We start from the raw sequence: 25,605 nt of genomic DNA, 5'->3' as shown, positions 1-25,605 counted from the left end.
CCAGCCTCCAAAGCCCACGTCATTGCTCTGATTCCAGAAAGAGCAGATGGCTGTCCAGCCCCTTTACACCTGAGTCTAGACCACAGCAGGAGTCAGCACAAAGAAGCACAGCTGGTGCAGGATATTAGAGTAAAACATAGGGAGTCTGGGTCCTGAGGGAGGGAGGTGGACTTCAGGTGACATCGGAGTCCAGAGTTCCAGGCTGCTCACAGGAGCAACATCAGAGAGAAGCAGAAGGGGCCCAGGAACAGGTCATTACAGATTCTGGGAACAGAAGTGTTCCCCCAGTGACTTGGATATTTCTCTTAATCAATATATAGTTTCCTCTGAGTTTGTGGGAACATTTTTCAAATCCTAGAGCCATCTGAAGGGACTGACACTTCTCAGGTGTCAACAGACCCGGGGTCAGCTGACAGGACCCCAGGACTTCCCGTGGTATTATGTTGTAGAGATGTTGTTCTTCTCCAGTCGGCTGACCTCCCCTAGTCAGCAAGTCACCTGAACCTTGTCACCTTCCATGGTGATTGTTCAGCATGGCCCTTAGTCATCCTCTAGGAACATGGCGAGCATCTGCAAAGGAGTAAACTTTCTAATTTCATCATGTAGATTGATGGTGGTTGAAATAAAGGATATGAGTAAGACCCTGACCAACAATCGGCCATCATCTTCCTTTCTCAGGTGAGCAAACTGAGGCTCAGAGAGGTTGGGAACATTTCCTAAGTCACACAGGTATAAAGTGGATGAATGGAACCCCAGATCTGCTGGTTCAAAGTTTCTTCCATTGCAACCTGCTTAAGTCTCAACACCTTGGCTTCTGAGATACATCTCAGAAGGTTTTTTGTTTGTTTTGTTTTTTTGTTTTTTAGGCATTAGGAAATCTGTACAGCTTCTTGTTTTCTAGTTAAAAACAGAGTTCTCATTTAATATTTTGAGATAAGCATTATAGTGACAAGCCTGCATTTCCCCAGGTTTTTGCATTAAAAGTCCTGCTTACCAGAAACCCTGTGTCCCAAGTCAGCTTACTCTGTGGTCAGTTAGGCTGTGAGTCTCCAGCTGCAGAGGAATCCACACCTCCTGACTGCCCATCCAGACTCTGACTTGCTCACCTCCCTCCTCTACCTTCTGAGGAATTCAGACCCTTCAGAGACACTGTTTCACTGGGAAGTCAGTCTCCACCCAGCTAAGCTTATCCCTTCTGGTCACAGTGGATATACTAGCCATGGGGGAGGACGTTTACAGAAAGCCACCATTCTAAAGACCAGTCATTTTTTCCCAATGATGCCATGTAATTTATAATGAAAATAAATATTAGGAATTGAACTTGGAAGCACCAAATTCCGGAATTGGAAACAGTCTTTTAGGCCATCTTAGTTAATGTCCTCAACAAGGAGAGCTTATTTTTCGAATTTGCTCTTTCATACATACATGGCAATAGAGGGCATTTTGACATATCACACATACATAGGGTATAACTTCCATTCTTGTGTTTGCACATGATGTGGAGTTTCACTGGTCGTGTATTCATATATGAACACAGAAAAGTCATGTCCGATTCATTCTATGGTCTTTCCACGGACAGCTTACTTTGACAACATCCCTGACCAATGATCAGTTGTCACCTGGTGAGTGACAAGAGCTTCGGTACTTCTCAAGGCAGGCTGCTCCTCATGTTGCACAAAGGTAGTTTCAATCCATTGTTCCAAATTCTGAATGTTGGGAATCAATAGTGGGTCAGTCATTTTCAGATACTTAAGGAGCATTCCTGTGTCCTTACTAAGCATTTGTTCTTCAAACCACAACTTTGTCTTTTAATTGTTCTTCATGGGATGATGAGTTCTGTTGCCATCTTCTTTACTTCCCCTGGAAACACTCCACTCTGTCACTATTCCCCCTTAAAATTAGACTGTGTTATGGTTTGGATGTTGACTGTCCCCAAATGCCCAGGTGTTAAAGGCTGAGTCCCCCCCACCCCCGTGGTGCTATTGGGAGGTGGTGGAACTTTTTAGAGGACGGGCCTAATGGGAGGTCTTTAGGTCATTGGAGGTGTGTCCTCAGAGGGCCCTTCCCCTTCTTCTTTCTCTCTTTTGCTTTCTGGCCTTGATATAGCTGTTTTTTCTCTGCCATGTGCTCTTCCCATGGTGTACTCCCTCATTACCGGCCCAGAAGTGATGGGGTAAATCTCTGGTGACCTCAACCCTCCAAAATTATGAGCCAAAATAAGCTTTTTCTCTTCATAAGTTGATTATCTTAGTTTAGTTTTGTTTTGTTTTTTAATACTGACAGAGAACTGACTAACACAGGCATTTGGAATGAAGCAGTATCTTACATTCCTGGAAGGGTGGATACTGGTTTTATTTTATTTTTTTCCATTCAGAATTTTGCCTTTAGAAAGAACTATATTAAGAAATGCTTAGAACAAAGTTTAATACTTATAATTTTCTCTTCCTAAAAACAGATTTATTGAGATAAAATTCACATATCAAAAAAAGCATCACATACTTTTCAAATGTATAATTCAACATTTTTTTTGTATTTTCAAAGTCCTGCAACATCACCATCCATATTTTAGAATATTTTTTCTCACTGCAAAAAGGAAGCTCTGTAGCCCTTAGCAGTGAAACCCATTCCCCAATTACCCTCCAGAGCTACCAGTATACTATCAATCTCTTGGATGTGCTAAAAATTTGATATAAATGGATTATATAATTAAAGTTTTTAAAGCTGATAATAGTATATTTATCAATACCAATTTCCAAATGGCCATATACAAATATTTGCTTTGTTGAATGCTGGTACAGAAAGGGAAAAAAATAATTTATGACATGGACACCATGCTCTACAGTGAATTTAGAGAAATACATGTGTGTGTGTTTTCATTATTATGGCAGCAACCTGGATTAAATTCTGATTCTGCCACTTGATAGCACTGCGACCTTGGAAAAAGATGTCTAATATCTCACTGTACTTCCATTTCCTCATCTGTAAAATGGGAATAGTAATCATCAAGTCTACACCTTTGCGGAGATTCTTCCTTGGGATGAAGCTGCAATTTCCACCGTGGTAACTGGCTTGATAATGAACTTCTTGCTGGTTGTCATCCTTTCCTTGTCAGTGCCCACTCTGCCACCTTTGATCCCTCCTCTTCCTGATAAACCACCTGCACTTAGCCTTGTCTCAGCGTCTGCTTCTATCAAGCCCCAAATAAGACATCCTCATATTGCCTGTGAGGTTGACTGAGGGAAGGTTTACCCATTTGACTAATGAGAAACTAAAGCTCAGAATACATATCTTATATGTACATAGTAAGCTCAGGTCTGAACCCACATCCCTCTGACTATGAAGCCATGCCAGTCATGTTGGCATACTGAAAGAATGACACTCACGTTTCTGGTACTTACTTGATCCTGAGGGCACTACCCACTCCTACTCTCCTTCCTATACTATTCAGGAACTGGGGACTTCGCCTAAGCCAGAGCTAAAACAAAACAGTACAATGGCTTGGTCTTATTCAATTCTCATTGACTTCCTATTCATTTTAAAATGACTTAGTTCCAGATCTCCCTGTAGATGGTGGACACAGCCATGTAGAAATAATGCACTCTGCCTCTGAGGAAGGCAAGACAACAAATACGAAGATGCCCTTTGTGGTATGTGGGGCTCCTGAGAAAATGTCATCTGTACATTGTTTATCCAGGCCCATGCAAAATAACTTCTGCAGCCACAGTTGCAACTTGTGGCAATTTTTGCAAAATCACAGTGGAAGGTAGCTGCATGCAGCTGTGGTGCTGGGGCAAGCTTGAGTGTGCCTGCAGCTGGAGGCGGGACTCTACTGCCAGCTTGGCCACAGCTGGGAAGCCTGAAAGCTTTGCTGAGGCTCAGGAAGCTGTCAGTGAACCCAAGTGAAGGTTTAGCTCCGTTAAAAGGTAACTTGATCCAAATTTTGAGCAGAATGAAATTATCATGGACAGAAACAGATGGTTGGGGTAAATCACACACAATCGTCCTAAATTTATCAAAAGCCGACAGCAAAGTTTCTTCCGTTTATGTCTAGTGTTTTAGTTATCTATTGCTGCATAACAAACTACCCCCATGTTTTGTGGTTTAAAACCACTACCATTTTGTTAGGGCTCATGGTTCTCTGGGTCAGGGTTCAGACTGGGCTTGCTGAGAGATTCTGGTACCAACTGAGGTTAGTCAGAGGTACTCAGCTGGAATGTGGCTGGTCCACAGGGTCTGAGATGCCCTGGCTCACATGTCGGGTGCACTGCTTGATATGGCTGGAAGACTAGGCTCAGGGATTACTAGAGCCATTGGAAACCAAACCAAGTCCACACCAGGTCCAACTGAAGATACCTTTTCCACGGAGCTCACAGTCACCACCCTAGCTCTTGCTATAGTGCTTGCAACTCTCTTGCCAGTGCTGCTGCATGGCGTGGCGTGGTGGCTTGCTCGCAGCCCTGCACACAGCACTGGCAGTCATGATGAAAGCAACTCAGCGAAGTGCCTCACCTGTATGCAGACATTGGTCCCTTGGACCTAAGAAAAAGGCAAGAGGCCAGCCTGGAAGGGTGGATCCGATTTGAGCAACATGCAAACCAAGCAGAGATCAGGAGACCTGAGAAACGGTGCCTGGTAGTGCTCCTGGCACAGGAGACTCGCAGCTGAGAGAGCATCTCCCAAGACCAGGCAACTCTGTGGCCTCAGGGCAGACGGCCCTGTCCAGCCACAGAGAAGAGGAGGATGGCCACATCCCGCAGATGTCCTCGGAATGGTTCACGGAGTAAATGTATCAATTCAATCACATGCCTTCCTCATGTTGCTCCTGTCCTTCGTTTCTGTTTGCTGTTGTCATTTACTACGTTACAGACCTAGAAACGCACCACAGTGTAAGGGGTTGGTAATGAAAGGAAGGTCAAGAAAGGGACTTCTGGAACTTTGTAGCCTTAAGTATGGCACTGCCTAGTGACTAGGAGTGGTCCCATCCTACAAAAAGCCCCTCAGATACAATCTCTTTATTCAGAATCGGTTTGATATGGTCCTAAATGAACTAATTACTTCCCTCCCAAGTTGCACTGAATTTGTAAATAGATGAATGAAATAAATATTTACTGAGAACTTACAAAGTGACCAACATGTCCTCAGAACTTTCATACACACTAATTCATCAGTCGTTATTAAACTCAAGAGATAGGTGCAGTCACCTATTTTATTTTATTTTTTTACCATGGAAGAAACAGAATGGGCTTATGAAGGCCCAAGTTTGCCCACCTCGCCAGCCCTTTGCCTAATGCTGCTCAGCCTCAGGGAGTCTACAATCACCACTCCCCAAGTGATTGCGGGATGCCTAGGGAGCAACACAGCTCCTCCCTCAGCCCCATGTCAATCAGCAAACAGGATCCGTGCATCTGGGGCTTCTTAGAACCATCACTCACCCTATGTCGGGCTCCTCAGCCTTCCATGCTTCATCCTTGTCACCTGGACTCTGGGCCAGTTCTGCTTTCCAATCTCCAGTTCAGCCGCCATACTGTGACTGAGAACACAGAAATGCTCACTGCCACCCATCCTCAAGCCTGGTATCCCAGGCTTCCCACGACCTCCTAATCACCACCTCCCCTGGCATCTTCCATCAGCCCCTTTCAACGCCATTTTGCAAAGTGAAGTCTGCAAAGCTCTGAGCGTTGTTTTGGGGGAGGAGAACAGTTCCATTGAATAATCTTGAAATTTTCTGTCTTTGTTTCAGTGGTAATTAAAAGAAAAAAATACCAATATATAGATCTATAAAAACCATCCACCTTCTGTTCAATCCTTCCTATTTTAATCTGTCTTATTTATACTTTGCATTTATAATCTCTGATGTTAAATTAACAGTTCAAATCACAGTTTTTAACTTTTAATGCAGAACTTCTCAAACTGGGTGCAAGAAAGGCTTCTGGCTCATGCATCCTCAAATTCTTCTAGACATCCAACTGAGCGAGGCTAGTCCTTCCATGTGGGTCAGGTCACAAATTCCATTTTAGCCATATCCCTGCTTCATCACCTTTACTAATGTTTCCCCTCTGATTAAGAATGTTCTTCTGAGCCAGGTATGATGGCACATGCCCCCAGTTCCAGCTTCTTAGGAGGAAGACCTTGAGTTTGAGGTCAACCTTAGCAACATAGCAAGACCCTATCTCAAAAATAAATAAATAAACCCTAGAATGTCATCCCACATTCTTGGTACTCAGGTCCTATCCACCATCCCCAGCCTTCTTTGTGCATGTCACTAAGATGGCTTGCTATAGAGCACCAGGTATGCAGATTCTCCAACCTGGAACGGGCATTGTAGGTCATCTACTCTGTTGTACTCACCTCACAGAAATGCTTAGACACAGAGAAATCAGGTCTGGAGCCCAGGACTCTGTCCATTTTATATAGCACTCTCTTCACATCTTGCAACTCAATGAACGATTTCCTTAAAGTTTTATTATCCATTTTGCGTTGGGTCCCTGAAATGGCTGCATATAGAGTAAATCCTTAGCTTTCCTATAACCATGTCTGACAGTGCCATAAAACCACAGTAATTACCTGACATGTTCATATGTCTCAAAATATCCCACAGGACCTGAATGCTGAAAGCCTTTTGCATTTCTGCATTGGACAATGGAGGCTACTCTGATTAAGCTTGTCAGAATCAAGAAAGCTCAAAATTATATGCTGATTTATGGAACTTACCACAGTGTTCCAAAATCAATTTTTAAATGTTTCTGTGAATGAGCATGTTATATATTGTCCATATATCAAGTAACTCAGTACTCTGAACTTAGTAGATGCTCAATAATTATGAGCTGAACGAACGGATGCCTATAGACTAGGAATTGGTCGCCTGAGTTTCGGTCTCATTCTTTTACTAAGAGGTCATCAAGGACTGGGAAATTCACTTCTTCTCACCAAGGCTCAGTCTGCTTATCTGTAACATTAGGCATTTGAGCCAATCCAACTTTATCTTTTTTTTTAAGACAAATCCCTTACAGTTTTAAATTGTATTTCATGAAAATGCTAAATCCATTGCTATTATTGGTATCAAAGGAAAATGAGCATTTTTATTCTAGATTTGATAGACAATACTCTGAGTCACAAACCAGAATACTTATGTCACAATGTATGCAAAAATAAGATTCATCAAACTTGCATTTCATACAAAGCAGTTACAGTTGGAGATGTCTGGACTTGTTAAGAGTTTTGAAGAACTGATGGCATTGTGGAGAAGTGTTGCTCTCTGATGATTATAAGAGACCTTATTACTGATTCTTCATTAATACTAATAATACTATTTATTTTGAGAGAGAGAGCTTTCTAGACAGCTTAGTAAGCACAGGCTACCTACTTCCAGTGAGTGCTATCCATTAGGCATATTTTGTAACTTCTCTTCACCAGTGAGAAGCCACCAGCAAACCACATGTGACAGTCAATGAAATTATTCCCATGATGATAAAGACAGTATAGAGACCCATTCTGGGTGTAGCCAGGGAGGGATACACATCCAGTCTCATTCATGACTGACACCATCACACTTGGTCCACAAGGAGTGTTCCCGCCGAATCCAGTGTTGATCCAGTCAGGTAAGGAAATGCTGATGGTGATGAAGAGACTTACCACACTGTTCCAAAAACAATTTTTAAATGTTTGTAGGTGCTTTCAGATTCATTATGTACATTATTTATCATAAGTGAATTTTAAGTAAAAATTAGTAGTATATTCTCTTTCTATATTTGGGGTGACTGAATTTTAACCTGATAAGATTTAAACCTCCAGTCTTGACAGAATTACTACTGTTTTCAGACATTGGGAAATGGGCAATGCTAACTTTTGATTGGTAAGACATCAACAAGACCAGGCCCCAAACAATCCTGGCTTTAGGATTGGAGACAATTTATAGGCTATGGGCACAGTTTTGTAGCTTCACTAAGTTGAGGAGACAGAGAACAGAGAGTGAGAAAGATAAAGTGGCTAGGAGGGGAGGCTCACAATTCCAGAATGGAAGGAGATACACAGAAAAGGAAGCCATAAATCTGCTAAAATATCCCTTTGAATCTTTGGGAAGTTGGAGGCCCAGTGAAACTCTACAAGACCAGGACAAAATAATAATCTATTAACAATGACAAGAGTTGTAAACGGAATAATCCAGAGCTTTCACAAGGTGAGGAAATGATTATGCAACAACCAGAAAAGGTGAAGAGTCCTTGTTGATCCCTTGGGCACTCCATGGAGAACCCAGAGTCGTCACATGTGAATAAAGTAGCTGAACTATTCCTGCAGGGAAACTCACCGAGGCCTTTCATAGCAGAACTTAAAGATAGGATTCAAAGAGATCAAACTCATCCCTGTATGACTTAACTTCCTGCCAAAACAAAGCCTAATGCTCTTTAAAAGAAGATAGCACAGTACAAATACTTAATATAACAGCACAATGTCTACCATCTAATAAAAAGTTACTAGACACATAAATAACTATAACTAAAAGAAAAAGCAGTCAATAGAAACAGACCCATAAATGACAAAGATGATGTATAAATATTTAACTGCACAAGATCCATCAAGAATGAGTCCAATTTCAAACCCAGGGCTCCTGGCATTTTCGCATCATCTGTGCTCATTCATCTCTGCATTTCAACCATGTGTAGGGTTTTGCCATGGATAATCCCAGTGTAAATTTTGTATGCTTCTAGTCTGCACTTTAGTTGGAATATCTGCAGAGCTACCTGCAGAGCTGAAACCCATGAAGGCCAGTGCCTGATCAGGGATTGGCATTAACCAACCTCATGAATACAACTCAACAATGCTGTCTCTCCTCCTCACATGGCACTCACATGGGAATTACCCATGGCCACTCCAATGGCATGTCTCTGTCCAGAAAGTCTCTTACCCCAGGGACTATGGCTTAAGGAAGCAGAGGAATAGTGAGAGCATATCCCCAGCAAACTAGGTTTCAGCTTTAGCCCTGATTGGCAAAACTTCTGCATGGGGTACAGAGGAACACAGAAAGCATCAGAAGATGATGTCAACCTGCAGAAAAGTGCAAGCCCTAGCCCCATCACTGGGGTACATTCATGTGTGTGCTGCTTGCCAGTGTTTGTAAGAGAATGGTTCAGGGAACATAGACACAGGGTCACCTCCCAGGCTGGGGGTGCAGTTTTCCTCCCTGCAATTTACTACACAAGTTGTTACCAAAGCAAATATCAAAGCCCTGCAATTTGCTAATTATAGGCGGGATCCTGGGCTTGTGGGCCCAATTAACCACTTGTTCCTCATTTTCTGTGTGACCCGCCGACTGCACCCACAATTACCCACTTGTCTTTTAACTGCCCTGTGAGCTGGCTGACTCACCTCCAATTCACTCCCACTATCACCTCCAGATGGCCTTTTGTGTCTCTTTGCTTTCCAGGTTCCCCCCACTCATCTGTGTTCGCTCTCTCCCATCACAAGCTAGCGTCTGTTCTTCCTGGGCTGGGGCTCCTGCAAGATTTCCTGGTCTTGCTCCTTGCCTAGTGTGGAGCCTGCAAAGCAGGAAGCAGCTCCTGTTGCTCTGGGCATCTTGCCTACCTCCCCCAAGGATGCCCAAGAGGCCGTGGCCACATTCAGCCTCTGCTCCCAGACGTCTCCACAGAAGGAATAGGAAAATTACAGCTTCTCTGAGGCAGGCCCACTGCCAGAGCTCCTGCCCACACTCTCTACCAAAGCCTCCCAGCTCCCTACCCAGTCCAGCCAGGGCTAGATCCAGGGAGACTTACCACCAGTCCTCAGAGAGAAGGGCTCAGTAGCTGCCAGGATTAGCTCTCCAGGGAGACACAAACTGGAGAAAGATAAAAAGCTCATAATCTTCATCAGGCAGACTCCCGAGAAGCAGAGGAGGTCAGCAAACTTTGATGGGTGATCATGTCAGTGGTTCCTACCCTTTTTTGTGTCATAGACACCCTGGAAAATCTGTACGAATTCTGGAACGTCTCCAGAAAGAAATTCTCAGATGCATTTATCCATAGGCTTATTGAATCAGTCAGTAAATCTTTGTAGAGCCCCCGTGTGCCTGGCACTACTGTAGAAATGAAGGAAGTACTAGTGCCTCAACAACAGAAATTCCTACTCTAGGGGAACTTACATTGTAGTAGGCAGAAATAGGCAACAAATAATAAATAAGTAAAGTATACAATTTGCTAGAAAATACCTGCTATGGAAAAATAAATATTAGACCAGACAAGGGAGAGAATGGTGGGAATGAGGGATATATTTATAAGTGCCTTATGCCTAGAGTTCAGGGAGAAGTGAAATGTGAGCAATGAATGGAAGAATATGGAGTTTTGCCCTGTAGGTATCTGGGGAAAGAGGGTGACAGTCAGGGGAACAGCCTGAAGCCTTGCCCACAGTAAGTCCCAGGAAAAATGAGAAGAGCAGTGTGGCTGCCCCTGAGGGAGGGGGGGAAGAAGGCTATATCCTGGGAGATGGGGTCAGAGAGGCAAAGAGTAGGCTACTATCACATAGGGTCCTATTGGTCCTCAGGGCTTGAATTTTACTCTGAGTTGAAACAGAAGCCATGTGTAGGCTTGGAGCAAAGGGCCATATGATCTGACCAAGACTTTAAAATGTCCATAGGAGCAAATGGTCCAAGTGCAAGTTAATGGCGGCCACAGACACCACAAGAGACTGAGTGGAGAGGCATTCCTGAGAGGACTTGTGTGGGTGAGGAAGATGTGCACAAAATCAACAGCCTTCCAGTCCCCTGAGTACCATCCACAGGTGCAGGTAAATGACAGGCCAGTGGGGACCCACAGGGAGGGTCTGGAGAGGTGGAAAACTTAGCTGTATTGAAAACTTTTAAAAATACATAGGAAGACATCCACAGCAAAGATGAGAAATGTCAACAACTGGTAATCAGAGTGATATGTGTCTTATATTTTCTGCACCTTTAAAATATAATTCATAACTGAAAAAAAGGAACTGCTATCTTCGGGGTTTATGAGAAAGCCTCTAGCCTGTATCGTCATTGTGGTGAGGGGAAGTCAGAGCCCACCAGCAATCCTGCTGCTGATGTTCCCTGTGACATCACTGTGCTGGAGCTTGGGCTGGGAACACTTTGCTTCCCCAACTTACTTTCCATCACCACCCCATCCAGCATCATGGAGGCAGAGGTGGGAGAGTTGAAGGACAAAAAGCAAAAGTCCACACTGTACCAAACAGAGCTGAGAAGGCCTGAGTGCAATGGAACTGGAAAGACTGGGAGGCCTCCCGGCCAAGGCCACCTTGCAGCAGCACCTAGGGGATTTGCAGGGAGGAGGGAAAGTCGCTCCAGCTGAGGCTGCTGCAGAGTAGAGGCACACGGGCTAGCTAGGGCTCAAAGGCCTCCTCCACACTGGCCCTTCTTAAAGAGAACTCTTTGTCCCAGCAAGGGAATCAGAGACCAAACCAGATCAGACATCTTTTACGAGCCCCATGGTGGGACAGCTTGTTTCTGGGGTTGCAGCAAGCTGTAACCTGCAGATAAGATGGACTCTGAGTCCCCAGGGATGAAGGCCACTGAGGCCTGTGGGTGGGGATCTCCTCTGGAGCAGGAGACCAAGGAGGCTCCCCAGCTGGCTCTGCGTCAGCCACCTCGGGGCCTTGCACTCCAGACAGTGAATTCCTCATGATCTCCAGACCTGTTTCTGAGCCCGGGGCGAGGTCTCCTGCTGCCACATTTGGCAGAAACTTGTGCCATGTCACAGTTCTGATTAGGTGCCAAGAGAACTATTTCCCAGGCCACAGCTTTCACAAGGCCATGCTTCCTAATTACTAGTTTTCTCCTAATTAAATAAAAAAGGGAGGGGGAGTCACCAGCCATTACTCCACCTTATAATACCACCTTCTATTTACGGGCGTCTCTGTTCAGAGGGGCTCAAAGTGCTGTGTATATTATCACATATTTTCTCCTCATAACATCTTGGAGATTCCTAGAGGTGGTTATTATCATACAAGTTCACAGCTGGGAAAGGGATGCTGGATGAGTTAAGTGTCCAAATGCCCTCACCAGCCAGGGTCAATATTTTGAAGCTCTTCTAAGAAGCTGTCTTCTGTTTGGAAATAAAGTCATCCCCTGGGAGATAAACTAGGCTAAAGCAACCCATGAAGCACTGTGATTTATTGCAAACTTGACAGTAGTAATTAACACTATTTAGTCCTCACAACAATCCTATAAAACAGATAGTATTGCCTCAACCTTGCACATGAGGACAATGAGATTCAGGAAGGCAGAGTTACCTGCCTAGAGGGGTAGCATCATAATGGCAGTAAAAGCAGAAGCCAATATACATTGAGCACTTACCGGGAGCCAGACATTTTACACTTATTAACCTGCAAAGGGTCCTATCACATCAGTTTACCCACCTGAAGAAATTCTGAAGAAATACTGTATTCTGAGGGTTCACCTGGGTACACCCAGGAACAGTCAGGATGACCCAGGTATAGCCCCAGGACTGCCCTGTACTCTGACCCCGCTCTCTGAAGGAGAGTGGGATTCACTTTCCACATTCAGCTGTGCACTGTGTGCAAGAGGGATGGGGAGAGTCTCTTACTGCCTGACTTGATATAGGTGTGCTGGGTATAAAAGCTGCAATGAATGGTGTCTTGGGAACTGTGAAGCAGAGAGGTAGGTAGTAGAATCCAAAAGTAAGAATTAACCAAGAGAGACATTCAGACAGAGGGATGGAACTTGCCTTGGTGTGTATATGGGAAAGGAGGCCCATCTAGCCTACAAACCATCCCAGAAACGTGGTCTCCACTGTCTTCTCCCCAAAAGCACCCTCTACTGACTCAGTCCATGCCGCACACCTCCATACCACTGAGGGAACACAACTCCTAACTCCTGGTCATCTCGATCAACTTTGTCCATCAGTAAGTGCACTGCCAGACTTCAGAGTGTCAGCATGGGGCCCTCCAGGTTCCCAACATTTTCCCAGGGCCACAAAAGTTAGACACAGCCCCTGACTGAACTGGCAGGTGAAGCATGGCTGGGCAGTCAGGTGGCAGCTCCCTCTCCCACCCCTCTCTCCTCTTTTCAGATAAGTTCCCAGTGGGTGGCTAACTAGAGTCTTTATCTCCTGTCACCTTCAGTAGGTCAAGTTCCTCCATGGCCCTTTCTGAGAACAGCAAGAGGAGAATTAACAAACTGCTGATCTGTCCCAAACAGAGACAATTTCCAGCTCTTTCTAACCAAAGCAGAGCACCTGACTTACCATGTATGACATTCAAACTTCCCAGGGCTCCTTCCTCTGCCTGGTGGAGATGAGAGGAAGTCTTCAGGACAACATTCATTGAATGGGCACAGGCTCTGGAGTTAAATTGCAGAAATCTAAACCCCAGCCCAACCTACCAGTTATAGCTCTGCCACCCCATGTGGTTGCTAACCCTCTCTATGCCAGTTTTGGTGCCTGTAAAGTGGGGAGAATAAAATTTCTTATTTCATAGGATTGTTGTGAAGAGTAAATGAGTTATTACATGAAAGTGCTGAGAACTGTGCCTAGCACAGAAGAAGCCCTCAAATAAATATTATTGACTAGTATGTGATCTCTCTGAACTAACCACCTCCACAGGAATCCACTATTCAGAGTCAAGTTCAGCTTTGTAGCCCAGTGCTTCAGGTTGGTAGAGGCTGCACAGTCTGGAAAAACTTTTATCAGTGTTGGGGCCAGGGGTAGAATAACAGGAAGATTTTGTTTTGTCAGGGTCTAAATAAATAATCTCATAAAATCTGCAAGAAAAAAAGTAGGAGGTGGGGTGGGGTGGGGTGGGGAGGGGGGATAAAGAAAAAAGAAATCTCAAAATTGGAGATCCCCCGAGGGCAGAAGGTGAGCCAAGCTCTCTGCTTTGCTTCCCTGAACATCCCTCTGTTCTGGTCCAACCCCAACCCCAATCCCCAGCCCCAGTAACAAGTCGGTTGCGAGGTGAGCTGACGCTCAGCCCTTTAGGAATGTCAGGCCAGGCAAGAGCCCCCCCCCCGCCCAGCCCCGGGCACGCGGCCCGTTTCCCCGCCGCGGGCAGCGTCTTGAAACAGCGGAGGACTTGCCAAAGATGGGGGTTTTGCCTGGAGCTCGGGTTTCTCCACCTCGAGGCTGAGCGGGTGGCGCAGCTGCTCAGAGGTCACGCCCGAGACACGTCCGCACAAGCCCGGGAGAGCGGGGGCGTCACCTTCCCTAGGGACACACGGGGTCTCGGCTTCATTTCACAAACATCCAACCTTCAACTGGGGAGGTGACGTTCCTCCCTGCTGTGACCTGATTTGGGGGAAAAGAAGAGATAGCTGAGAAAGAAAAAAATAAATAAAATAGAGAAATCCTAAATTTAAAGAAATGCTTCTTTTAAAATGCTAGTTGAGAGCTTTTTATTTTTGCTTTGGAATTCAGTCTGTCCTGGATCCGGACAGCTTTTCCAATGGACGAAAACCTAAATTTGCCACAGGAAACCGGGAGCCTCTTAACCTTGAGAAATTAGTCTTCGTTTTCTATTAAGTAAAATATTTGGGTTTGAATGCGTACCGTCCTCTGCACGTGATAAAAATAGAGGCACTGAACAGTTTAACCACCTGTGCTTTCCTTGGGTTGCATATTTTCCATGGTAAGCAAGAAAACACAGATTGGAAATCTATTCATTCCTGAGTAAGATGCGCTCCAGTTGGGGTTTATTTGCGTTTCCGATCAGTGGAAACCAAAAACAATTTTTGCAAGATTACCATACTTCGTGCCTTTAGGCTCCAAGACATCTTTTTAATCCCTTCTGCAGCTATTTTTACGTAAAACTCAATATTGTTTTTCCTAAATGCAGTTAATCCCCATAATTACCATTTAATTTTCTGTGCATACACAATGGCACCTGTGACATGTTTTTCCTATTACCCTCTTATCTGCAATAATATCAGGACAAATTTATTATTAATTCCTATTTTACAGATGGGAAGACAGGCTCAGAGAGAAGCAGCAGAGATTAATAAGTGGCACCTTTTTTGTTTGTGTTCCTCAGGTCCGAGAGCTGCAGAGCTGTGCTCTTTCACCACCAGGAGCCATTTCCAGCGTTCTAACCATTCCCAGTGATCTAAATAATTGGATAGTTAGAAACACAGCATGCCTATCCCCCACTTTTCTGTGTGTGTGTGTGCGCACGCGCATGCACAGGCGTGATGGAGACTGAACCCAGGTATTCACATATGCTATGGTCTTTTCTCTTAATTTTCAAGGTAGCTTTGCAGAGAGGCACAAGCAAAAGATACTAATTTCTAGAACACGTGCTTCCTTTCTCTTGCCCTATAGCCCCTAAATGGGCTCTGAGTCTCAGTTTCCCTTCTATAAAAGGAGACATAATCAAGGTCCAATCTAGCTGACACCTAAAGATATCTCCTAAATTATAAACTTAGACGCGTCAGCCTGTTATTGCGAGGCATGTCCTCACTTTCCTGATTCCCTAGTTCCATTTATCCGACTCTCTGGTTCTCATCACTGGCTCATCACATCAGAATCTCCTGAAAGAACCTTGAAAACTACAAATACTCGGGTCTTATCCCCTGAGAGTCTATTTACTTGGTCTCCAGTGTGACCCAGTCATCAGTACTTTTCTAAAGTTCCTTGGTGAATGTGTAGCTAGGGTGGAATATTGATCTAACCCAGCAAAGACTCCAATTTCATCCACCCCAGTTGTGCTTTTGTACATGTGGTTGCCATAACTGAAATTTCTTTTTATAAAATCCAGTACCATTAATGCTACCAGAATTCATCTCAAAACAGTTGGAAGCTTTAATTTTATTTAATTGCATGTTTTGCTAAAATAAGTTAAGGTGTCTCACTAAAACTTCAAGATGCTGTGAGAAAGAGAGAGTGTGTGTGTGTGTTGATGATGATGATGATGATGAAGATGATGATGAAGATGATTCTTTCCTCAGGGGCAGAGACAGATAAGTACTATAATAGCCAGAAGGTTCTAGATCAATCTAATCCAATAACTGATTAGTCAGATGGAAAAAAAATCACTCAAAATATTGATTTAACCCAAGGAACCCTGTACTTCGGAAGTAGCCTGTGTTAGACCAGGCCTACCAGACTGGCCTAAGCTGGAGGAGGTAAAAAGGTAGCTAAGAGGTCAGCCCAGAGCCCTTTAAATCCCCAAGGGCCCCAGGCTGTTTTATGTCCTGTAGTCCCTCATTTTGGCATCTGTAGGAAGGAGGCAAGCTTTCCAAGGCAGCCCATCTAAATGATATCCAATGGCATAAGTATCCTGGGAAAGTCCAAACACTCTTACAAATCAAAAAGATGGACTTTTTCTTTAAGGGAGGAAAGGCCAATTTCTTGATATTTAGAAGAAATCTAGAGTTTGGACCCAGGTAAACCTTTATAATATTTTTAGACTATTAGTTAAACTAAGTTTCTCTCTTGCTATTTTGTGCAACCCCTCAAGACCCATCACCCACCACCACATTGTACACACAGGCACGAGCAGCACTCCCCACCATACACACATCCCTGAAGTCTTACAGATGTGTTATGGCATGAATATGGCTTTCCCCCGGCCCTCATCTTGTGCAAGGATTTAACTCCAGAAGCCATGTGTTCATAGTATTAAGAGGGTCGAAACTTGGACTATTGTGTTTAGAGTTAGGGCATTTGGAAAGCAATTAGGTTTAGATAAGCTCACTAGGGTGAAGCCCATGATTAATCCTGGTGGTCTTATAAGAAGAGGGAGAAAGACCAGATACCCAGACACCCTGTCTCTTGCTATGTGGTGCCATCATCAAACTGGAAACTCTGGCAACAAGACAGTCATCACCAGAACTGAACTGACCCAGCACCGTGCCCTTACACTTCAACATGGTGAGCGAAATAAGCCTCTTTTTTTTTTTTATAATAAAGTTAGTTTGCCTCAGGTATTTCATTGCAGTAATGAGACACTAACCTATACAATCTGCATATATATAGAGAGAGACAAATAGAGAAACAAGTACTTAACCCCTGACATAGTTAATGTGGATGAAACACTACATTTGATTTTAGTTGTGACCATCATCAGAACAGTGATTTCTGCAAACCTCTTTGATAGGACTGATATTTAAACAGGGATCTCTAGAAATTCTATAGACCTTTGGCCTTTACCTGTTACTTGTAGACAGTCTCAATCACACAAAACAGATACAAGATTCTGCTTAATGTAAAAATGCTTGCAGTTGCCCTACATGCTAAACTGTTCTTTCCCCTTGGCAATAAAAGGATTAACATTTCTGTTCAGGGAATGGTTTTGATCCTGCCTTCCAGCCACAGTATTTACATTCCAGTGTGGTTCATCTGGATTAGTTAATATTCATATGAATGAAAATGCAGCCCAAGATCATATTCTTAGATAAATTATCATCCAAATAATGGGGGAGGAACTGACCCTAATAAAGTAAAGATGAAATACCCAGCAGGATGTAGACATTGTCTCTAATGCAAGTTTCCATGATAAACTCTGGGTCAAACATTTTTTTTCTGGGTGAATGAAATGAACAAGTTGGGAACACACCAATTAAAGCTTGTTTAAATGAAGAAACTGAGAGCAAACATCTTATCGATCCAAATACGTTACCGTACATAGATCAAAGATGAATCTGTGCTTTTAAAAATTAAAATAAATCAGTCTAGATAAGAGAAACAGACTTTGAAGTAACAGGGAAGTTGTCACTCCTGTGTGACATACAGAGATCAGAAATAGGAATCAGAAACACTGACCTTGGAAGAAAAAAAGTTAATAGTACAGTTTCCAGAGCAGGAAATTATATATTTTTTTCTCTTTTTCTTATCTTCAAGTTAGGCCAGAAATAACCTAATGAAACTGTGTTTCATTTCAGTCTAATCCAATAAGCATTTATTGAGCACTTACTATGTACCAAGCAGGCACTGAATAAGCATAAAGGTACAAGCTAAGTAAGACTCAGTCACCTTTCTCGGGAAACCCCCCTCAGGTGGCATTGCTTACAGGAGTCTAGCTGAGGTTTCATACAACCACAGTTTTGTGCTGATAGATCCAATGGCTCACAGCTAGAGGCTTAAATGGAGGGGCCAGAGAGTTGGAGATAACTTGGACATGCCACATCTTTGAATTATGTGAAGTTCTTCTGGCTGATGTTAGGAATCAACCTGATATGATCATCAGTTCAAATCTACATGAGATCCCTCAGAACATACTCTGGGCAAAGAACTCAAAGGAGGTGCTATGGCAGGGGTCGAAATCAATCAAACAGTGTCCCTGGATCTCCAGAGGGTTCCAGATAAAAAGAAAATGATATGAGTAACTTTAAGGGTCCTTATTGCATAGCACAAGTGAAAACTGCTTGTTAATAGGTTTTTCCAAGAGAAACTACAGAAAGAAATTTTTGAAATGCTTCGGAAGAATAATATGCAGTAGGCCCAAACACAGATTGACAAATAGCTTTGTCAACCACGTAGTGAGTGGCCTCCCTCACACCTGGGGCTCATTCAGAAGTAGATATTAACTGATGATGCTCTCTGTCATTGACACAGACATTTAACCCATTGCAGAGAGGTTTTAGAAGTATCGGTTTTAACTTAGACTTTTCAGGAAAAGCAAAGTACTGGTTCATTTGAACTCAAGATAGAGATGAGATAGAGCACTGTGGCTCATGTTTGTGGTCCCAACTTCTCAAGAGACTAAGGTGGAAAGACCATCTGACACCACCATTAGTAACATAGTGAAACCCCCATCTTAAAAAAAAAAAAATCCTCTAGGCATGGTGGCACACATCTGTAATCCCAGAGACTCTGAAGGCTGACACCAAAGGATCATGAGTTCAAATCCATCCTCAGCAATTTAGCAAGGCCCCAAGCAACTTAGCAAGACTCTGTCTCAAAATAAAATATTAAAATAAAGGTCAAGGGACTGGGGATGTGGCTCAGTAGTTAAGCAACCCTGGGTTTAATCTCCAGTATCAAAAAAAAAAAAAAAAATCCAAAGTAGAGATGCTGTTAAAAGCCTGACTAACCACTAGGCAGTAGCTGGACCACTGAGCATCCCTGAAGCCTGTGCTACTTTATCGCTTGCTTTTTATCATTCCAGGGTCCATGTTCACCATGTTCACTCCTTCAGCTATTCTGTCAAGTCTTCCCCAGCCACCCTCATCTGCAGGACTGTTCCCATGTCCCACTTCTCACAGTCCCCTGGGCTATCTCCCTGGATCTCACCACCCAGCCAGTACTGTCTGGGTCTCCTCTCTGGCTGGGTCACTGTTGCAGGCATGGCTGTCCCAGTTAGCCTGGAGATGCTGACCCTAGACATTATATCTCCTCTCCCTCTGAGTCCCCTGTTGCTCCTTGCATGGGGTAGTTTGTACAATCCGACTGAGTATGGTCTGGCAGCAGATGCCTTAGGCTCAGACAGGAAGACCTGGCAACTATGCTCAATATGGCCACTGTCCATCTATTGGCCTTGGAAACTTAACTTCTGTCTGGGCTTTAGTGCTTCCACCTGTAAAGTGAAAAGAATGGATCACATATCCTATAAGGCTCAGCCTTAATTCTCATTATGAATTTTCTAACAAATATCAGACCATACGTTCCTATTTCTTAATACGTACACTCACAGAGAAACATACACATGTAACCACACACACACACACGCACATGCACACATACTCACACTACCTTACACCTTACTTCTCCTTTCTTCTCCCTATATTTGTGAATCAGCAGGCAACTGTACCATTGTGAGACAAACACATAAACTTCAAATTGCTGCTGTTAGGCCTCTCCTCAGACTGGCATTTTATTCTAACAATTTCAATGTGAAATTAACTCTGAATGCGAAACTCAGCACCCACGTGTCCAATTCTTTACAGTGTACGGAAGTTTTATATCCAGGCTCCCATAATTCTACCACAACCTATGATCGCTGGGCCCATTCTACACCAGCAGGTTCAATGCAGCCACACAATGAGGCAGCAAATTGTCTCCCTCCCCAGAAGCCAGCTGCCCCTCCATGAGGTGCCATGAGCCAGCTGCAGAGCCTTCTGCTCCCAGTGGAGGCAGGAGGGAGAGCTTCCAATGAGAGAAGAGCTGGGGGAAGAGGCGGGGAGAGGACCAGGGGGGAGCTACATGCCTGATGCTGGTGGAAAGTCCCCTAGCTCACAGCTCTGACACCTCCTGGGCCCCAGAATTCATGGATAATTCTTCTGACCTTTCACCACTGCCCTGCCTTCTCGCCTGCCAAGGCCTCTCTAAAAAGAATGCCCACTGCAATCTCTCTCCAGCTGCTTGATCTTTTTAAGTGTCTCTCACTTGTCTGTAGCATGTGCTTCAACCAAAAAATAGACCCTGGGCATTCAGGATATGGGAAGGCCTATTAAATGGCAAAGCCTGCCTTGTGCCAGGGGTGTGGGAAGCCCCCAGATAGTTATGATGACCAGATGTCCTGGATTTGCTGGGATGGTCCCAATTTAAAACATTCTAGTCTCCTGTCCTCTTAAGTGCCTTTACACTTGTGAGACCATGTGTCCCTATTTGAGGTTTGGAAAATATAGTTACCACGTGGGTACCCAACGTCAAATGTCAAGGTGGGCTAGTGTCAGAATCCTGGGGTGGTAAGAGCACCCATTTTGAAGCCAAATGGATTTTGAGTCAACCAGTTCTGCCACTTACTATCTGTGTGACAGTGCCACACAGTTTTTATTCTTTCTGACCCTTGGTTTCTGCATCAGGAAAATGGCTAGTTTTCCTACAATTTGGCCCCATAGATTCTGACACATCAGAAAAACTACTCACAGTCTGTCTATAGTGTTCCTTTGTTTGGAGTGCCCCCAGCATTTCAGTCAAATCTGAAGCATCACTATGGAAAGCATGAACCTAACAGCATAGTTTGGGGTTTCATCTTCAACTGCCTTCAGAACAGCAGCCAAAATACCCAAAAAGATAAGAAATGTCCCTCTTTCTTCCTGCCCATATACTTAGAATCCTCTCCATTCCTTGAGACCCAATTCCAACCCACTCCCCACTGCTCCCTGTCAGCTTCATGTGCTCAGCCAGGTCAGGGGTCTCATCTGGATCACTTCTGGAGGCTCCAGGTGACTTTGGCTTCAGCTCTCATTTCCTGCAACTCACTGGCCACAGTCCAGCCCATGGGGCAATGGAAGGGGTGGTCATTGTGCAGCCAGAGGAGTGCCATATCTGATTCTGGTGGCCCACTAACCTACTGTGTGACTTGGCCCAGCCTCAGTATCCTCAACTGGAAACCAGAATCAGGTTTCCTACATCTGGTGCCATGGGAAGCATTTTTCAAAGGCTTATCATTGCCATTTAAAAACATGTTCTTCTCCACTCCCCAGTCTTCTTCAGCTATTTTCAGACACATCAATCGCAAGCACAGCATTAAAAGTTCTCTGTAATCTGGTGCACCCCAAGCTTCTCAAACTTACTTCCCACGCAGCACATGCTCTTGAGTGAAGAGCCCATGCCTGGCTCCTCATTGCTGGCTTGCTCTGCCTCTGCATCTGTGCCCATCCTGCTCTCCTCTCAAGGCAGGCCCACCACACTCCAACCTAAGCACTCAATCCTCAGAGACTTCCTAGACTGAGTCATACTCTTTCCCCACTGCCATGGAGTGAACTGTGTCCCCCAAGATTCACCCGCTAACCGCCAAGTTGGCTGTATCTGGAGATGGAGCCTTTGCAGAAATAATTAAGGTTAAAGGAGGCCATAAAGGTGGGGCTGGTGTCCTTATAAGAGGAGACATGAGAGAGCTAGAGAAAGAGAGCAAAGAGAAAGTGGCCACCTAGGAGAAAAAGTACTCACCACGGAACAAGTTGCCTGATTTTGGTTTCCAGATGAGGATACGGAGGCTGGGGCCAAGTCACACAGTAGGTTATTGGGCCACCAGAATCAGATATGGCACTCATCTGGTTCCACAATGACCACCCCTTCCATTGCCTCCATGGGCTGGACTATGGCCAGTGGGTTGCAGGATCTTGGGCTTCCTGACCTCCAGAACTATGAGGCAATGAAAGTCTGTTTAAGCCACCAGTATATAATATTTTAGTAAATATATATATGTGTGTGTGTGTGTGTGTACACACGCACACATACACATATATTTGCTAAAATATCATATAAAATATCACACTGCTCATGACTGCATGTATATGTATGTATACACACATGTATATACATAGATACACATATGTGTACATACATATATAGACACACACATGGACAAACATGCAAAATCCTGCTATGTGACAACCATGATACAAATCACTTTAGATCCAATATTTATCTCTGTTTATCTCAGAAAAATGAGGGTTTGAGAGATTAAATTACTTGCCCAAGGCCACACATCTGGTAATAAGATCCCCAGTCCATGATAAATCACAGTGACAATATTCATTTGTTGGTACCTTCAGCCAACAAATAGAGCAGCATATGTAAACAGAGCCCCCATATATTGTTGGTGAAAGTTCGAACAGAGAGTAACAGTCTCTGCCTATCAAAATTGCAGAAGGAAGGGGGCACAGATAGAGATGGTGAAGTATAGGTAACTATGAATACCTAAACAGGAGATGGAATCAAGTACTTCAGACTCCAGGAGAGGCTGAAGCTACATGCAGATTGAGCCCAACTGGGAAGGCTCTAGAAGAGGAGGTGACCCAGTGAAGAACAGGAGCAAGATGTGGAAATGGAAGAGTGTTGGTAGGGGGCTGGAGTGCACTGGAGATTTCACTAACCAGGATTCAAAGTTCCTACAGGCTGACGTAACAGGGTTAGGGCCTTGGGCAGCATGACTTTTGGTGAAGCTCTTGGAGTTCCAAGACACATGGTTTGCCCTCATCCCCATCTACTCCATTAGGCAGGGGACTCATCTGGGGCACTAGACTGTGGAGAAGGCACCTCCTAGGAAGGGAGGGGAGAGGAGGGGAGGGAAGAGGAGGGGAAGGGAGGGGAGGGGAGGACAGGAGAGGAGAGTTGAGTTGGGGTCAGACAGAAGGCACTCTGAGCTTGGAGTCCAACAGGGCTCAGTTGCCACCCAGCAAGATGACCTTGAGTACATCTCTCTGAGTGGCTGGACTTAGAAGCCCTTGGCCTCAGGTGACTTTATATCACATGTGATTCCCAGCACCCCAGTCTCTGGGCTGCAGTGGAGGCGTGACCCTGCACTGGGGCGGCTGGTCTCTTGCTGCTGCCCTAGGGAAGCTGTTTCTGATCTGGGAGTAGCAGGCAGTGGGGAGCCTCCCGCCCGGGGCTGACTGATCCGTGGGCCTGATGCAGGTGCTGTAATCAGACAGCCCCAGTGGGAAGGGCCTTGTCTGTCCACCCACAGTCGCTGCGCCCAGCCCTTCATCCCTGGCTCTTCTCTTAAGGTCAGCGCTCAGAAGCGCTCAGCACAGGGCCTTTCTGGATCACTTGCATCCTTCCAAAGCAACGAAGGATACGAGGGCAAAAACAGGGCGTGCTGGGCTGCCCCTTCCCGGCCCTGTCTCCGCGGGTGGCGCCGACCGCGGCCAGCCCCCCCGGGTCGCGGGGTCCGGCCCGCCCGGGCGTGTGGGCGGGAGCCGTGCGGCGGGCGGCGGCGAGCGCTCGGAAGTGCCCCCGGGCGTCCTCCGCAGCAGGCGGCTCCTGTTTCCCGGCTCCCGCCCGGGCGGGCGCGAGGCAGCTGCTGGGAGGTGAGCGGAGCAGCGTTTTCCCACAGTCTGGGGCGGTGACACATGGCGCTCACACATTCCACAGCCGGCGGCCGCGCCAGGCCTGGCCGCGAGTCAAGGCAGCGCCGGCAGCGGCCGCCGAGCAGGTTCCACTTTGGCCGCAGCCGCGGCCGCTTCCCGCCTTCCACGCCCGGCGGGGGCGGAGGAGGGACGCCGAGCGTAGCCTGCTTTAACCCTCGCGATCCAGACCCGCGGCGGAGCAGGTCTCCAACGCCTGCGTGGCTCGCCTGAGTGCTTAATAAATGGATGAACCAACAGATAAATGCATTAATACTAAATGAACGAGGGGGAAAGTGCATGCACGCCAAAGGAAGCCCGAAAAGCACACACTACGTACCTACGCGACAATTGACCTGTGCAGGTTCTTGCCATTTGCAAGCTCCGGACTCCCGTTCTCAGTGCTTTCTTGAGAGAACACCGAACAGTGTGTGGGAAACGGGGTGCAGGGAGCGGGGGGGGGGGGGGAGGTGGTGGTGCTGGCACTCCCTCCAATACAACACCGAAAACTTGACACAGAGAGAAGCGACTTGAGAGAGGTGGCGCCACTATTGCTTCTAGATTAAGACCGAACTGCCAAAGAGATGTGAAGTGGGTGGGTGGCACTCGTCATTGCCTCCTTCCCATCGCCCAAAGGAAGCACTCACTTCTGAAAGTGGCCAACCTCTGTCCCATCCCCGTTCCACAAACCTCTGTGAGTTGATGGGATGTAGAAATCTTGACCGCAGCTGATTCTGGCGACAATGTGACAGATACGAAAGCACATAACTGGAAAGCTACACACACACACACACACACACACACACAAATGGTCCCTGTGATTTGGGCGAGGAGATTGCTCCTGTGGGATGCTTGAGCACTCCCATATTCAGCTTCCCTTGGGCTTCTGTGTAAATTAGCACAATCGAACTGTTACTGCATCTACAACTGTGTAGAGACCACACTGAAAACGGGAGTCCTCACTCACTTTAAATCCCACAGAGCAAGCGCTCCACCAAGAACCTGGCAGAGGAGCTGCCTAGACCCCAGGGGAGAAAGGGTCTTATGCACACTGCCTTCAATTCTCACAGCAGCCCAGTGAGGTGGGTAATATTAGTGCTCCTGGTTTATACCTACAGGGACTGAGAAGCAGTGAAATCACTTGCCTAAGGTCACAGAGCTGTAAATGTACTTGACCCCGGGTTCATCTAACCACCAGCAAGTGCTGTGTTGACTAGGTCTCAAAGTTTAGATGCAGTTCAGATTACATTCCATGAACACACCCTCTCCTCTCTCCTCCCAGTGCATGCATGTGCTCACCCACACACAGAGACCTGCCCAATCTTTATCCTTTCCAAGCCACTTATATCCTCAGTGGCTCTGACTCTGGTAGAAACTGGTAGAATTTTTCAAACTCACTTTGGGTTGGTGAAATAAATGACCTCATCCTCTCAATTATTCCAGGAAAATCAAAGAACCAAGATGTCAATCTTGGAGATTCATGATCAATCAACAGGGTACATTCAAGATAATTCACTCAATCAATTAGCATTTTCTGTGAACCTACTTTAGGTCAGACACCTAGCAGGGTGCAGATGAAGATGACAGAGGGGACAGGTGCAGAAGAGGAGTAAGGCAAAGACCCACAGTCCTCATCTGGGGTTCTAAATCAGGCAGATTGGAGAGACCAAAAAAAGAGACAATTATAGCATGATAAAAGAGGTCATAATTAATTAGTAATTATTAAGTGGGGGTGCAGAACTGAGAATGGTTCTAGTCAAAGTCCAGAAAGCATTCCCTAGATTTTATGTTGGGCCTCATCTTAATCCATTTCATGCTGCTATAACAGAATACCACAGACTGGATAATTTATAATGAATGGAAATGTGTTGGCTTATGGTTCTGGA

General features: G+C 45.3%; 1 long non-coding RNA gene across 5 annotated transcripts; it reads right to left on the bottom strand.

Moving 5' to 3' along the window:
* On the bottom strand, nucleotides 1–24,995 carry LOC124101880 (uncharacterized). 5 transcript variants are annotated; one of them, XR_006854723.2, is made up of 9 exons: nucleotides 24,060–24,980; nucleotides 21,819–22,013; nucleotides 14,065–14,276; nucleotides 13,239–13,274; nucleotides 9,768–10,069; nucleotides 9,364–9,533; nucleotides 6,349–6,494; nucleotides 5,433–5,530; nucleotides 3–4,868 (listed from the first exon to the last, which is right to left on the bottom strand). It is a non-coding gene; the product is annotated as an uncharacterized LOC124101880 (long non-coding RNA). The 5 variants fall into 5 exon arrangements; XR_006854725.2 differs by having other exon boundaries at nucleotides 9,768–9,829; nucleotides 24,060–24,192; XR_006854722.2 differs by having other exon boundaries at nucleotides 1–4,868; nucleotides 9,768–13,274; nucleotides 24,060–24,995.
* Between the last annotated feature and the right edge of the window lie 610 nt (nucleotides 24,996–25,605).

This window comes from Marmota monax, unplaced genomic scaffold (genome assembly GCF_021218885.2).
Source record: "Marmota monax isolate L192 unplaced genomic scaffold, Marmota_monax_Labrador192_F-V1.1 WCK01_AAM20220418_F8-fsc00052, whole genome shotgun sequence".
NCBI classification, from domain to species: Eukaryota; Metazoa; Chordata; class Mammalia; order Rodentia; family Sciuridae; genus Marmota; species Marmota monax.
This window is presented reverse-complemented; position numbering and strand designations above follow the sequence as displayed.